Source organism: Oncorhynchus clarkii, chromosome 24, assembly GCF_045791955.1.
Source record: "Oncorhynchus clarkii lewisi isolate Uvic-CL-2024 chromosome 24, UVic_Ocla_1.0, whole genome shotgun sequence".
Classification (NCBI taxonomy): Eukaryota; Metazoa; Chordata; class Actinopteri; order Salmoniformes; family Salmonidae; genus Oncorhynchus; species Oncorhynchus clarkii.
This window is the reverse complement of record NC_092170.1, coordinates 18,730,778-18,744,041: the sequence shown is the minus strand read 5'-3', so window position 1 is coordinate 18,744,041 and position 13,264 is coordinate 18,730,778.

The following is a 13,264-nucleotide window of genomic DNA, read 5'->3' as shown; positions in this document are numbered from 1 at the left end:
CGACTTGGTTCAGTGCACTTCATAAAGCAGGTCAGGCCATGGTGAGGGTTAAGGGTTTACTTCTGAAGCCTTTGTTTTTCACCATTTTCCTCCCCTCTCTATAAAACTGACATTTATCTTTCTTTACATGTTTGGCAGACATCATGTAAGCATGGAAACATGCAGTATCTACTAAAAAAAATGGTTTCTATACTCCCCTAGTCACTTGACCTTTTCAAATCATACATGTGGCTGAATGTGGAGTACTTTAAGTAATTTGCATGCGTGAAACTTCTTTGACAAATACCCGTGAAATGAACAGGGCAATTTAAGAAAGAAAGAAGCAGCCATTTTTGTTTGAATGAATCAGTGGATATTCATTGTTTTCGGCTAAAGGGTTGTGTTCGGTAAAAGACTAGGCAAGGACAGCACAACAAAAGCCCTTTTGTACTGAGCACCTCCTCTGAGACTGGGAGCAAAGACAATGAAGGTTTTCAGACTGAGGGCCTTTCACAGATTATACTCTACCGTAGCTGTGCTGTTCCCAGCCTGCTCTCTCTCTCTCTCTCTCTCTCTCTCTCGCTCTCTCTCTCTCTCTCTCTCTCTGCTGGATGAGAAGATAGCTGTGTTTGTCACAAAGTTTTAAAGAGAGGGTGGAGAGTGATGGGAGCATACAGTTGTGGCCAACAATTTTGAGAATGACACAAATATTAATTTCCACAAAGTTTGCTGCTTGTGTCTAGATATTTTTGTCAGATCTTACTATGTAATACGGAAGTATAATTACAAGCATTTCCTAAGTGTCAAAGGCTTTTATTGACAATTATATGAAGTTGATGCAAAGAGTTCATATTTGCAGTGTTTTTCAAGACCTCTGCAATCCGCCCTGGCATGCTGTCAATTAACTTCTGGGCCACATCCTGACTGATGGCAGCCCATTCTTGCATAATCAGTGCTTGGAGTTTGTCAGAATTTGTGGGTTTTTGTTTGTCCATCCTTCTCTTGAGAATTGACCACAAGTTCTCAATGGGATTAAGGTCTGGGGAGTTTCTTGGCCATGGACCCAAAATATCGATGTTTTGTTCCCCGTGCCACTTAGTTATCACTTTTGCCTTATGGCAAGGTGCTCCATCATGCTGGAAAAGGCATTGTTAGTCACCAAACAGTTCCTGGATGATTGGGAGAAGTTGCTCTCAGAGAATGTGTTGGTATCATTCTTTATCCATGGCTGTGTTCTTAGGCAAAATTGTGAGTGAGCCCACTCCCTTGGCTGAGAAGCAACCACACACATGAAGGGTCTCAGGATGCTTTACTGTTGGCAAGACACAGGACTGATGGTAGCGGTCACCTTGTCTTCTCCGGACAAGCTTTTTCCAGATGCCCCACACAATCGGAAAGGGGATTCATCAGAGAAAATGACTTTACCCCAGTCCTCAGCAGTCCAATCCCTGTACCTTTTGCAGAATATCAGTCGGGGTGGTGCCCCGATCCCGCAGCTGAATCAACTTTAGGAGACAGTTCTGGCACTTGCTGGACTTTCTTGGGCGCCCTGAAGCCTTCTTCACAACAATTGAACCGCTCTCCTTGAAGTTCTTGATGATCCGATAAATGGTTGATTTAGGTGCAATCTTACAGGCAGAAATATCCTTGCCTGTGAAGCCCTTTTTGTGCAAAGCAATGATGACGGCACGTGTTTCCTTGCAGGTAACCATGGTTGACAGAGGAAGAACAATGATTCCAAGCTCCACCCTCCCTTTGAAGCTTCCAGTCTGTTATTCAAACTCAATCAGCATGACAGAGTAATCTCCAGCCTTGTCCTCGTCAACACTCACACCTGTGTTAACGAGAGAATCACTGACATTATGTCAGCTGGTCCTTTTGTGGCAGGGCTGAAATGTAGTGGAAATGTTTTTTGGGGATTCAGTTAATTTTCATGGCAAATAGGGACTTTGCAATTAATTGTAATTCATCTGATCACTCTTCATAACATTCTGGAGTATATGCAAATTGCCATCATACAAACTGAGGCAGCAGACTGTGAAAATTAATATTTGTGTCATTCTCAACTTTTGGCCATGACTGTACAGTATCCCTTGGTGGACAGTACTACCATAATCTACTTCAGGCATTATGTGTCTATTCTCAGAGTCCAGATGTGCAGTATGGTCGGTACTGTCTTTGGATACCATAGGTCTGTCTATCAGGATTTTATGACAGCCATGGGCCAAATGCCCCTTTAATAAAATCCACCATTATGCATATCTACATCCCAGGCCTGCAGTAGCTAGCCTGAGTGCCAGTCTGTTTGTGCTATCATGCTAAATCCTTGTCACTTGGAAAGAGCACAACAAAATCTGGGACCAGGCTAAGCTACTTCAACACAAAAACATTGACATGCTGCAATGAAGGCAGGCAGGGGCAGAGAGCTGCATGCTTTCACATAGGTCGGATTAAGCCCCTTATGGATCAACCTCTAATTGCCCTCATGGTATGCAAGGGGCTGGGATTAGAATGGGTGGGCAGTCATCGCACTGGGATGTTACAAGACCCCCACATCCTCGACCTTGTTCTCAGTGCTGGAGCACATATACTCCTCAATGCATTTAAATCCTTCAGGCCCAAACACTGCAATGGTCCCTGGGAAATAGCCTACAAAAAAACAACAGAACAAGGGAGAGCAGGTGGAGGTGGAGGCTCAGATACTACTATAGTAGTAGGATTGTTCTGGTGTCAAATATACTGTCCATACAGTACATAACTGGGTAATGTATTTGACCAAAAGGACATAATACATTCCGATATCCTAAGACATAATTGTCCTGACTGACGCAACAAACTAGCGAAGATAGTCAGAATTAATGTGCATCCCAAATGACACCCTACTTTTGACCAGGACTGATCTCTGTTCAAAAGTAGTGCACTACACTGTAATAGGGTGCCAGAGAGCACCATCTGTCTAGTGATTTCCCCTGGCTGCCTGAGAGGTTGTCTGTCGGCCATGTTGTTGTTCTTCAGAGATCAGCTGCTGTTATCCTTAGCATTAAAGCTGTGTTTATTCCACCTGTCCTCTGACTGTCTGTCACTCAAAACAGACAGGCACTCCTCCTGACAGACAGCTGAGGAGTAGCAGGAGTAGACACCACACCACACACTCCATGTCTCATCCCTCCTCTCAAACATAGTGCTCTGCTGTCTGTTTGCTTGACGGACTGACAGTATTGTCTCCATATAGAACACTTGTTATAGTGTCTATGATTGTCTCCTTGCTCTTCTCTACTGCCAGCTGTGCCTTTGTACACTTGACACCACACATCATATGACTCCTGCTTTGATGAAGAGGCTCACAGCCAAGAGAGTTGTCGGTTTTGTTTGAGCACCACTTGAGATTGTTGTCTCAGATATAAGTTCAAACCCCTAATGCACTGACAGTGCTATATGCCTGCTTTACTACTCAATGACTGCTTGGAACTTGCTCTCTTGAACTACTTTTGTTGGCCTTGTATTTTAGGAATGTTTGGCCTTAAAGATACGTACTAGTTTTAAGGTTTGTCCATTGTAAGACAGAGGCACTTTTGACTTAATTAAACACAATCAGTACAGTATCCAGCATGGTAGATGATAAAATACGAAAATCAAACAAAGGGAGCAAAGTAATACCATTGTTCCACAAGAAAACCCAGACATGTGTGACAGCGGAGGGGAAGATGAGGTGAAAACACAACTGATGTCAAACTAATAAATGACATGACATATAAAGGGAGGGGATGTGAGAGGCCCCATCTAGAGGCCTTTAAAGGTGAGCAGCGTGAAGTCCTAATTACAGGGACTTAACACTGGCCTGTGCTGCACTCACGCTGCGCTGGTCTGGAGTTTAGACCTGCTGCTCCCGCTGCTAGGAGGAAGGAGAGGAGACTGACTGACCCTTCTTCTGCAGGCAGTGGATTTGTCCCTAATGGAACCCTACTCCCTATGTAGTGTACTACATTTGACTAGAGCCCTATGAGCCCAGGTCAAAAGTAGTGCACTACAAAGGAAATAGGGTTCCTCTCAGGTCTGAGACTTGGGGCATAACGGGACGTTATAGAGGCAGATATAATCCATTGTCTGGAACGTTAGGTATAATCAGGTTAGGCAACATTCTGACCTTGACTGGTCCAGTCTGAGGGAGAGAGGAGGGGAGGACTGGAGAGGAATATTCCATCATCAAATCAGCTACTTTCACAACATTACTCCTGTCAGGTTGAACCTTCATGCTCACTGAGTTTACCTGCAATAATGATCCCAATTTACTCCCCGCTGACCAATCACATGGCACTGCCTGCTGTTCACACCGAGAGAAGAAAATTACCTTGGAAAAGGACCAGACATTGAGAGAGAGAGGAGCTGGTCAAGACTTACTGTGGCCGTGTCCCAAATGGCAGGCACCCTATTTCCTATGTAGTGCACTACTTTTGACAAGAGCCCATAGTGCACTACATAGGAAATAGGGAGCCATTTGCGCTACATAATACAGTACCTTATAGAGGGCATCATGAGGGTTAGATGTTTACCATGTGAATCAGATTGGACATTGTTAACCTTGGCCCTTGTCTCCTCCCTCGCTGTGCTGTCAGGGTTGGAACCCTCTTTTAGACCAGTTAGTGCTTGTTTTTATCACACAACTTCAAAAGGAAGTTGTGGAGTATATTCACATGATCCAAGAAGATGAAACGAGACAGATTTGTATGGTGTAATAATGCCTAGTGAGAGATGACTTAGGTGACTGTTACTGTGCACAGAGTAAAATAACAAATCCTTGTAGATTATGCCTCAACTAAAAATGGTTTTCAGACAAAGACGGCTTTATATGCCCTCAAGGGTGACTAAGTTATTGAGCTCTTTCAATTAGCTAAATCTCCAAGCGGCTCCCGTGGTGACAGCAGAACAAATGCTATGTGGCAGCTCTCTTTTGGCCACGCTGCCGTTTGGACCCATGGCTTTTCAATTCACCCCTGGCTGTGCTACCTGGAGAGGAGGGGTCATGAAAGTGTGTCACTCTAGCAATGAGGATCAGAGGACTGGTAGCTAGCTGGTAACCGTGACTATGCACTTTCATTTTTCAGCCTGGCTTGTATAATTCCAGAAGGCAATAAAACCGTCTGGCCACCATGTCTGGCTCCAGACCTTTTTTATTGACTGAAAATGTTGAGCCCCTAAAATTATTAGGTGGAATATGTGGCAAAAATGTGACTTTTTGGTGACTATTTTTTTCTCTTTTTACTTGATGTTGGACGTCATTAAGCAGACACTGGACCGGAGTGAGTCACTAATTATAGAGGAGAGAAAGTCCTATGTCTGTGTCCCAAAAGGCACCCTATTCCTAACATAGTGCACTACTTTTGAACAGATACCTATGGGCTCTGGTCAGAAGTGCACTGCATAGAGGAATAGGGAGGCATTTCAGATGCAGCCCATGTGTTTTAATGAGGTTCTGCATGTCTACTGTACCAAACCATGACTCCGGTAACTCTGTTGCTAGGGACACAGGTCATCCCAGTCAGACTCAATATTTTTGTGTGCCAATAGAGCAGGGTTTCCCAAACTTGGCACTACACAGCTGATACAAATAACCAACTCATCATCAAGCTTTGATGATTTTAATCAGCTGTGTAGTGCTAGGACAAAAACAACGTGCACCTAAGGGGGACCCAGGACCGAGTTTGGGAAATAGAGAATAGGCTTTGCAATAGAGAACAGGCTTTGTGCAGATGTGTGTCTCTGAGTCTGAATGTGGAGTCATTATTGATATATTGTGAGAGGGAGAGAGAGAGCCGTGGAAGTGTGGACACAGCGAACAAGTAAAGCCAGAATAGCCAGAGGAGGTTGGGGCGCCAGGCCAGGCAGGGCCACCCAACTGTGACAAGGTCTGCTGTTTTTTCAGAGCTGGGGGATGGGTGTTGATTCTTCCTCAACATGTATCTCCTGGGTGACTAGTCATTTCACATCCATATGAACAAAGATTTGATAGGACAACTACTTTAGTCTTTAGTTATAACCTAATTAATGTTAGAATCCTTAAATGAAACAATAACAAAGCAATAACGCCTCTGTTTTGGTAAAAATCTGAAGACGTGTCTGGGTAAATGTAACCTTTCTCAAATTCATAGACAGAGATATGGACGCAAGGACTACTGTAACCATTCAAGATACAGAAATGTGAGTTTTAACCATGATTTGAGGCCATAAAGTGTTTGTGTACATGTACTTTGTTTACAAACAAGCTTATGTTTTGGTTTCTGATGGGGTACAACAGTTGAACTAAGCTCATGAGGCATTTATTAGTGATATTCTTCAAGATGGATATATATTAATTTATAAGTTCAAAAATGGATGTAGCAACTAAGGATTCTAGCTTTAAAACTCTGCAGCACTTTTTGTCTCCATTTTATAGCTATGAACGTACATTAGGGAGAACAAGTATTTGATACACTGCCGATTTTGCAGGTTTTCCTACTTACAAAGCATGAAAAGGTCTGAAATTTTTATCATAGGTACACTTCAACTGTGAGAGACGGAATCAAAAACAAAAATCTAGAAAATCACATTGTATGATTTTTAAGTAATTAATTTGCATTTTACTGCATGACATAAGTATTTGATCACCTACCAACCAGTAAGAATTCCGTCTCTCACAGACCGGTTAGTTTTTCTTTAAGAAGCCCTCCTGTTCTCCACTCATTACCTGTATTAACTGCACCTGTTTGCACTTATTACCTGTATAAAAGACACCTGTCCACACACTCAATCAAACAGACTCCAACCTCTCCACAATGGCCAAGACTAGAGAGCTGTGTAAGGACATCAGGGATAAAATTGTAGACCTGCACAAGGCTGGGATGGGCTACAGGACAATAGGCAAGCAGCTTGGTGAGAAGGCAACAACTGTTGGCGCAATTATTAGAAAATGGAAGAAGTTCAAGATGAAGGTCAATCACCCTCGGTCTGGGGCCTCGTGGGGCATCAATGATCATGAGGAAGGTGAGGGATCAGCCCAGAACTACACGGCAGGACCTGGTCAATGACCTGAAGAGAGCTGGGACCACAGTCTCAAAGAAAACCATTAGTAACACACTACGCCGTCATGGATTAAAATCCTGCAGCGCACGCAAGGTCCCCCTGCTCAAGCCAGCGCATGTCCAGGCCCGTCTGAAGTTTGCCAATGACCATCTGGATGATCCAGAGGAGGAATGGGAGAAGGTCATGTGGTCTGATGAGACAAAAATATAGCTTTTTGGTCTAAACTCCACTCGCTGTGTTTGGAGGAAGAAGAAGGATGAGTACAACCCCAAGAACACCATCCCAACTGTGAATCATGGAGGTGGAAACAACATTCTTTGGGGATGCTTTTATGCAAAGGGGACAGGACGATTGCACCGTATTGAGGGGAGGATGGATGGGGCCATGTATCGCGAGATCTTGGCCAACAACCTCCTTCCCTCAGTAAGAGCATTGAAGATGGGTCATGGCTGGGTCTTCCAGAATGACACCGACCCGAAACACACAGCCAGGGCAACTAAGGAGTGGCTCCGTAAGAAGCTTCTCAAGGCCCTGGAGTGGTCTAGCCAGTCTCCAGACCTGAACCCAATAGAAAATCTTTGGAGGAAGCTGAAAGTCCGTATTGCCCAGCGACAGCCCCGAAACCTGAAGGATCTGGAGAAGGTCTGTATGGAGGAGTGGGCCAAAATCCCTGCTGCAGTGTGTGCAAACCAGGTCAAGAACTACAGGAATCGTATGATCTCTGTAATTGCAAACAAAGGTTTCTGTACCAAATATTAAGTTCTGCTTTTCTGATGTATCAAATACTTATGTCATGCAATAAAATGCTAATTATTACTTAAAAATCATTCAATGTGATTTTCTGGATTTTTGTTTTAGATTCCGTCTCTCACAGTTTAAGTGTACCTATGATAAAAATTACAGACCTCTACATGCTTTGTATGTAGGAAAACCTGCAATATCAGCAGTGTTTCAAATTCTTGTTCTCCCCACTAGCTGTTTTTTGTTTCCAGTGAATTATCCATTTAGACCAGTCTTTTACAGTAATTAGTGGTTCTAAATTGTTATGGGTATAATTCAAAGCCTTTAGTTAATAGTCAGCACTACAACAACAACGTCTTCTGTTGATGTTTCCTTTTGTGAGTTTTTCTCAAGTACAATAAAACAAAGCCATTTTTTATTGGTTGGCACTTTTTGAAATAGTTGCTAAGTGGAAAATACATTTTTGTTTCATTTTCGTTTTACATTTCATTGTTTTGTATTAGGAAGACGCATCCGATTCTTTGATAAAGTGCAATTTCCTGTTTCCCATTTAAGTGGTTTTCAAGTTGTTTGAGAGAATTTAGATGCAATCCTATGCCACTGGAATAAATCTCATAAACTGTATCATAAAGATCATCTCTCAGGTTTGAAAACGGCGGCAGGCATTTTACTATCCAATCTACTGTATGTTAAAGAAACACATACCGTAAAATTCACTGAAGGTTATTATTTCAGTTTAAACATCTTCCATTTCTACTGCCAGGCACTGAGTCACTGAAACATGAATCTCAATCATTAACCTCATTTCCTACACTGACTTAGCGTGTCTCATGGACAACATGAACCCCAATCTTTTCCCTCTCATGCAGGAAACTAAATCTAATTAATGTAAGAAGAAACTGTTGTGACCTTTCTAGGGCTGTTAAGGCTGTTTTGAAGGTGTTGTTTGTACTTATCTTTGATGGTGTGGTGGGCCTGGGGAATAATGGAGTTTATTTATGGATCGCAGGCCTGCCTCTGATATGGCACCAAAGCTCACAGTCAGTGACATTTAGCCTGACATTCAGGTGAGAGACCATCCATAGGGTCCGTGGAAGGACTGACTGCTGCTCTTTTCATTACATGGATATAAAAGGATTTCCCTTGTTGTCCTGTCTCACGCTGAATATTACAAATTATATCATACACTGGTACTGTATAACATCTACTATATAAACAAAACATACAGTATTATCATATCACTGTCTGGTGACATCTTTCATATTTGACATACCTTAGTTAGTATTTATTATGTTAGATTTGATGGTAATATGTGTGTGCAGATATTATATGAAGTAGCAGAATAGATTTCAACAGGATCAGAGCCTCAGGCATAGATAAGAGTTGACTATAGGTTACTCCCCACAATATAGGTGCAGGACATGACTAATTGCTTTTAATTAACCTTGGCCCATTAAGGGGATCAATGGCTCCATCAACAATGATCCAGGGTGGATGAGGCTTGGAGAGCCTGGAGAGAGGAGGATGGGGAGCGGAGAGGTAGGGCTGGGGTTTGAACTATTGCCTCTCAAACCTATACTGGGCTGTCATCAGCAATCAGCACCATAGATCACACTCGTAGATAGACACCAGGACTGTGTGAACATTGGTGTGAACGCTAACTCAGCACAGGTTCAACACAGGTCAAGATCCATAAGGCGAAGAGAATAGGGATAAAGGTAATTCAGAGAGAAATATCTCTCTGTTTGGATGCTTATGTGAAAAGCATTGGGTGAATGGTTATATATTGATCAGGCCAGGTCGTGATCAGGTCTATTGTGATCAGGTCTATTGCTGCTGTGAGGTTAAAGGTTAATTGGACAGAGCGAGTCTGGCTCTAAAGATCCAGTTGTGATTATGGTGATTCCTATATCAACACAGCTAGTCCTCCAACCTATAGTAAAGTGAGTAACAGGAATGCTTTGGTCCGACGGTCAGTGAATACATGTAGAGGCACCATGAAGGATTTCAGGGAGCTCTGCTCTCATCATACATGCATGTGTATTCTTGGCCCAGACCTTTGGATCATCCCTGGTCACCCTGTCGGGCCAACACTCTGCACTACCAGCCCTGGAGTCAGCCTTTGAGTGCTAAATGACACCCTATTCCAAATAATATATGCCATTTAGCAGACGCTTTTATCCAAAGTGACTTATAGTCATCCGTGTATACATTTTATGTGTTGATGGTCCCGGGAATCAAACCCACTACCCTGGTGTTAGAAGCAACATGCTCTACCAACAGAGCTACAAATGGAACTGTCACATTGGCATGAAGGATCAGGAGACAAGCACAGGAATGCGTAGTAGGGTTTTTTATTGCACCCAAATTACAGCGTGCCATGTAAAGGCACAGGGACCAAACAAACACGTATGCAACACACAGGGTTGAAACCCAAACGAAAGAGCGAGGAGTACCTCGAATAGATAACACAATGATTATCAAACGGGACGAGACCGTAACCATCTGCGCAATCCACAATGGCATGAAAGCCAAAACACACAGCACAGGTACTCACACGATCAACGGACATAGTAACAATAATCGACCCCCCAATGGAAACCAAAGGGCACATATACAGTTGTATATACAGTTGTAATCCTAGTAAGAATTCCCTGTCTTAGGTCAGTTAGGATCACCACTTTATTTTAAGAATATGAAATGTCAGAATAATAGTAGAGAGAATTACTTATTTCAGCTTTTATTTCTTTCATCACATTCCCACTGGGTCAGAAGTTTACATACACTCAATTAGTATTTGGTAGCATTGCCTTTAAAATGTTTAACTTGGGTCACATGTTTCGTGTAGCCTTCCACAAGCTTCCCACAATAAGTTGGGTGAATTTTTGCCCAGTCCTCCTGGCAGCTGGTGTAATTGAGTCAGGTTTGTAGGCCTCCTTGTTCGCACACGCTTTTTCAGTTTTTCCAATAAATGTTCTATAGAATTGAGGTCAGGCTTTGTGATGGCCAATCCAATACCTTGACTTTGTTGTCCTTGAGCTGTTTTTCCACAACTTTGGAAGTATGCTTGGGGTCATTGTCCATTTGGAAGACCCATTTGCGACCAAGCTTTAACTTCTTGACTGATGTCTTGAGATGTTGCTTCAATATATCCACATAATTTTCCTGCTGCCATCTATTTTGTGAAGTGCACCAGTCCCTCCTGCAGCAAAGCACCCCCACAACATGATGCTGCCAAAGTGGTTACATTTCTCCAACCCCATTCATTCTTGGTCATTTAGCAGACACTCTTATCCTAAGCAACTTGGGTTAATAACTTTGCTCAAGGGCACATCGAGAGATTTTCAACCTAGTCAGCTTTGGGGATTCAAACCAGCAACCTTCCAGTTCCTGGTCTAACGCTCTTAACCGCTAAGCTACCCTCAGCTTTTTACAGAAACAGGGGAGGGGAACTTTTATTATTGTTTCTACTGCTACTTGCCACTTTAAGGCTAATTTTAGTTTAATTATGATCTGAGGGAACTAGAGCGAGGAGGAGGCAGAAGTAAGGATGACACAGCACTTAGACCCACGGCCACTTCCCTGGCCTAGTGGATGGATGCAGTCTCATATAAAAGAGAGAGATTTTGTCTAGGAAAGAGCAAATGTCTTCTTTTATTTTACAGAGCTATGATGTCATGGAAATGTTTTTTTGTCACATTTGCAAGCGTAGCATTTAGACTATGAGCTTGTGAGTGTACTGTAGCTTTTCCTGGCTTTTACATTATTTTCTCTTTCCTCATGTCAGAAATGTCCATTAGTAACTGCAAGCCTATAGATGGCAGCCATGAGTTGAGTTTGAGTGCTACAGTATGTTTTATTTTATGTCCCTTTAAAGGTGAATATTGAGTGTGTTGGTGCATGGCAGCTTTTGAAAGTGTTGAGGATGGCTGACGTGAAGGAAAACTAACAGTCCTAGGTTGAGTCCCATTGGGCCATAGGGCCCTGGTCAAAAGTAGTGCACTATAAAGGGACTTTAGTGCCATTGGGGACACAGCCCGAACGTTCTCCATTACCCCACCAGGCAGCCTGCATGTGGGACCCTCCCCATGCCTCTCAGTCCTCCCCTGGAGAGACTAGATCAAACATGACTGAAAATAGGCCTGCTAAGAGGGAACGTTTATGTATGATTCAGGCCAATAAAACCATATTGATTTGCTGCTTCCCTCACTCCACTCCACAGCCCCCATCCTGGCCAGTGTCGGGGTAATTTTCCCCCCAGGTCTAAGGTTGCGTGTGAATTTTCTGTTGTGTCAGCTGAGCTGGGTGTAGCCAGCAGCACATGCAGTAGCGCTGCTTGTCCGCTTCAGAGGTGGAACTCAAATTACACTGCTTTTAATTAAGACCTCGTTGCCAAGGAAAGCAACATCTTTAACTCGTTTATTGCTTCTAGCAACCGGACATCTCCAAACTGCGATGGACACATCTATCAAGATCAGCATAGAAGTATGCGTGCCCCTCAGCTTTTCACGATAACACTCTTAAGATAATTCCCTGAAGCAGGGAGTAGAGGTTTTGTGGTGGAGGGTACAGTAGGAGAATGGGGGCCACACGATGTACAGCATGCAGATTTCTTGTGATATTCAATGGTTTGTTCATGATGCTTTGTTGACTGTCAACATAAATGACCTTTTAATTTGTGGCTCCTCTGCTTTGCTCCTTGAAGTGTTGTGGTTCAAAAAGGCATTTCCTGAGGTACTGTGAGCATTCTAGCTAGTGCACCAACAAAAACAACAACAGTCAAAGGCATTCTTAGTCCATGCCTAGGGTCTTGGTTGTGAACAAAGAACATGCATACCTCCCATATTTGGGCACTGCTATTGACCAGCTCTTGGATGATGGGCTGATATTATGAGTCACCTCCCCCATGCTTGGGACCTGTAGGTTTGGTTGGCACTGGAAGAAGCTCTCTGCCTATACTCTGGAAAGATCCCTGCAGCAGGGGATACCAGGAGTGGTGCCAGGCATGGTGGACTCCACCTTGGATCTCACTGGCCTAGCCAGGACAAGCCAGGCACATACAGTAACCAAACCAGAACCCCATCTGCTGTCCATTTTCACTGCCACGCTCTTTTGATACTCTCCCTGCCAACAGCACTTCACCCCAGGAGTGATCCCTCATCACACACACACACACACACACACACACACACACACACACACACACACACACACACACACACACACACACACACACACACACACACACACACACACACACACACAAGCCTACTCTGAGTGTCCAGTCCCTATTCCATTAACACAGCACAGCCCATTCCCTATGGCAAGATCTCTGCTTTTATGGACAGGGGCTGGTAAGTTTTTATGTCAGATTGAGTCATGTGATACATTTAGATTTTAGCAGATGCTCTTATCCAGAGTGAGTGCATACATTGTTTTCATACTGGTCCCTGTGAGAATCTAACCCACAACCTTGGCATTGCAAGTG